We start from the raw sequence: 4388 nt of genomic DNA on the forward strand, positions 1-4388 counted from the left end.
CCACACATGCACGTTGCATTTTAAATTGTCGGCTACAGGATAGGACACACAGCTTTATGAGTGGGCGACACAAGCTTTCTGGGATTCTGAATCTTAACCAGATGGTCGTAATACACATCTTGACTGTGGAATACAGCCATGTTTTAAGACTCTCACTCCCCTGAATAATGTACAAAATCCCTTTGCCATTAATACCAGACTAAATATCTCTTATTGATGTGGATTTATCCTGAAGGGACCTCCACAACAAGGCAGCATGAATATTTAACAGGTGAAGAAAGGTCAGTCTTTTGGTATAGATGCTGAGATTGAACTAATCAATCATCATTTGTGTGTGAAATGTGTTCAATTAAAGCAAAACCTCTATGTATGTTGCCACTGGATGCAGAGATTTTTCTTTACAGAGACACTGAATTTTCCAACAAATCCATGTAATGAGTGTCTGAATGTTTTGCAATTCAAATGTGCACCATTCATCCATCTTACAAATGTATCTGTCTTCACGCAGTCTATGTAAGCATTTGTACTTGTGCACAGAATGCCGTAGCGTTTGATGCAAGGTCTAGCGACTCTGCCATAGCCTCCAATAAATCAGGCAGGGAGTTAGATGTATGAAGATAGAGCTGCATAGTGATGAAGCCGCTGCACGGGAGCAGAGTTTTGGGGAACAAGGTTAGCTATTCATCACAAAACATCCTAGCATGAGATCCGGAACTTCCCACAGACTCGTTTTTCCATTTGTCGACGATATGTGGACTCGTCGTTCCTGTAGGCCTCAGCTCTTTTATGCTTCATCACTGCCAAGACACTTCACTGGAACAGTTTTCTTGGAAGTGGCGCCTAGTGTAGGAGGAGAGCACAGCAGAAGCATCACAATATGAATACTGTCACTGATGACGGCTGGGTAATGTGGGTAGCTGAATTGGTTTTACTGGTAAGAGCTGGTGAGAAAGATGTCTGATTCTGTTTGATCTGCGATAACACCACTTCTCCACAATATTATTCTGTTGCTCTCATTATATTTGACCATTTTCCATCATGTGCTGCTGCAATTTGCCAAATGCTCCCTTGCAGACCCTTTTTTCCTCACTCTGCCACATGCTTATATTCTATGTGTATTTACTCAAGAAGGAATAATCCATTTGTACATTTCTCGCCATCTGAGGGCCCCTTGAATATTTAAAGCTTTGATGTGCGGTTGTCTAATGCAGTTACCTAAGCAGCTTGCCATAACCGGCCTCCCAGAGATTCTCCCTGCACGCTTCTCCTCCATTTTCTGCAATGTGTCTGGATTGCGAAAATAAAGTATTCTTTTGAAGCCTCTCCTTGCTGCCACTTGGGAAGGTGTTTTCTGTAGATAATGACTTCTTTCAATTTACACCTATCTCGAAGATGCTGCAATTTTCTTTTTTTTAATTCTTACTTGCTTAAGGCTTGAGTACCTGCAAATGTTGTGACATGAATTTAATCATGGCCCTTTGGCGTGAACACACTTAACAGATTTGGCCAGACATGAATTATTCCATTTCTATGGCTAATACAACAAAGAGGCCCAGCTGCCAGGTAGCTGGCATGGAGGCAATTTGGAAAAATGGAAGCATAAACAAGGCTGAAGACTGGGACAGTTTCCAGTGTACGTGTGCCTGGAATGTGTGATGACTGAATTCATGCGGCATGCAGTCTTAAGCAATGTTGCTGTAAATTGGCAATAAAATAGTGAACTGTTGACTGCCAGAGTTATTGGGCATGTGGCCCAGACAGCCCCTGACTCAGCTCAATAGCATTGTTAACTTGGCACAGACACTCACCAGCTGGATGGACCATTAGCTGCTATAACCAGACTGAACCTCACAACAATAACGTGACACGCTCGTGGCTGTGTGCACTGCATCATTTTCAAGTATAGAGATCAAATATTAAGAGAAACTGGTATTTTAATGTTTTGTCGTAACACATGAGTGTTCAAAATATTAACAGTTTCACATGTTAAGGGAAAACAGCTTAATCCACCACACTAAAGCAACACTTAGCTAAAACTTAAGAAAACTGTGTCAATAGGGGGCTTTCATCCAGGGGTCAGGCCATATTTTGTATCGGAAGTAACATATCTATGTTAGATTTTCCATCTGAGAAACAAAGTTTTCTAACAAAACTGTTGCACTATTGAGTTGCATTATGGGAAATTAGGATCCACAGTTTTGGACCAATACTGGAGACTACCAGTCAGGATATTTGGGCGTCTGTTGCTTTGATTTTGACCATTGTTTTTTGTTTTTGTTTTTAAATCTGTGTCTTGTGAGTCCTCAAACTAAATAAAAGTGCAACACTAAATTTACCAGAGTGCCGCTTTAAGTTGGAGTATGATTCTCATCTTTGTCTGCTGTGTGTATGGATGTTTTGATAAACGAGGATTCTAATAAATGAAATGATCTATTCTTTGTAATTGTTATTACTTCGGACAACTGATTTTCAGGTGCTTTTCATGAAATTAATACGCAGTAAACATTACATTAATAAATGTATATCCTATTACAGTCTTCCACACTAATGAAATTATATCTTTTGAGGATTCACAGCATAAAAAGATGTACATGTATACATGCTTTTCTCACAGTGACTGTATGAAATTCAGGTGGTGAATTTTAGAATAAGAAATAGTGGCTCTAAAAAGTCCCTGTATAATCAAACATGCACTTTTTCCCAACAGAAGGCATCGTGCTGCAGTCACAGATTGGGCTTTTTAAGATAAAACGTGTTTGACACAATTAAGTTCAAAGAGAAAAACAGCATTCACAGACATCCTCAGAACACATTGACCTAATTAAACTTTTTGATAGTATTATACAACTGCTTTGGCAGATATAAGAGTTGTTGGGTAGGTACTGCACATGTTCACAAAGGTAGGAAGATAAAAACAAAGACAGCTTGGGTGACTGTCAAATATTCCATATATTTATTTAATTGTCTTTGCCTTGATCACAACTCGAGTTTCCGTACACCTATAATCACATTTTAATCCAGGGGTTCACTTTGAACAATATTGTATCTCAGCATCAGAAATGTGTTTGATGTTTTCTCAGAATGAAGGAATGTTAAAAGATATTTACCAGCAGTTTTAGATGGTTCTTGCTCCTAACAACTTGCTATTCCTTTATAAAATCTGAGTTTGTTTCCTTATTAATTCGCCACATTAAATCTAATGCAGTACATTTATTTTGTCCTTGGGACTTTCAGCATTAAGGCCTTCTCCTGAATCAGCCATGTAACATTTCTTTAGTGAATGTGAGTAATGAATCTCTTTCATTAAAAAAAAGAGCATTACATATTTACATACATACATATTATATTTTTTTTTATTGTGCATCTTACTTTGCCCTGACATTTACTAAGTGTCAGGGCCAGCAATTCAGACACTTGTTTAAGTTTGAAGAAGTCTTAAAAAAAAAAGCCAAATAGGACCCACAAACTTCATTTTAGGCATCACTGACCCCTAACAAACCACTAGCACAGAAATCAGGACCCTGTATTGTGCATATGAGTGGGCCCCCTTCCCCTTTTAATGCATCCATTGTTACGCCTCTACATATAACTGAATCAGCATGTAAACACATGCATCTGTTATGGTTATTAAGAAATTAAATAAAGTGTTTATATTGCATTTAAGAAAGTCTGAACAATCTGAAGTCTCAGCATATTTTAGGCCTCTTTTCTCAACATACTGTAATTACTGTGTGAAGCTTTTACTGTGAGGGTTTATGGGCCTTTAAGACAACGTGGCTTGAGCTGCACTCGCAGCGGAAAACCGTCATAGCGCAGGACAAGCTATTGGAAATAAAGGGTTTCAGAGGTACCGTTTATGTGTTTGATGCGTTTGAAGGATTATTAGACCATTAGGACGCTGAAGTTGGCCCCCTGATTGGGAGGTTATGGGTAAAGGTTAGGAATAGTCAATCTCGGAACCCAACGTCTCTGACGACGATTTAGCCTCTGGCGGCAACGCCGATATTTTGGGGGTTCCAGGTAGACAGCTAGACAACAGATAACAACTATAAGGGCAAAGACTTCCTTTTCCGTGCGCCAGTCATTATTTACTGTCCAGATGACATTTTGACTTATCTCTGTCAAACCTTTATTCTATTTTTTATTCTAAAAAAAGGCAATTTACTGCATTCAAACAATGATCTAGATAAAAAACCATGATACTCAGACTTGACAAACCACATCGGACCAGGTGCTAGCCCATTCTGCTGCAATATAGAAGCAGAATATTAAAATGTTCGGCTGGTTCCACTTTCCCTCTCGACACTACCATGCCCCTGACTGCAATTACTAATAATATTAGTAATCAGGTGGACTCTTACCTAAAGAAACTAAATGTACAATGGTCT

This window comes from Sander lucioperca, chromosome 24 (assembly GCF_008315115.2).
Source record: "Sander lucioperca isolate FBNREF2018 chromosome 24, SLUC_FBN_1.2, whole genome shotgun sequence".
NCBI classification, from domain to species: Eukaryota; Metazoa; Chordata; class Actinopteri; order Perciformes; family Percidae; genus Sander; species Sander lucioperca.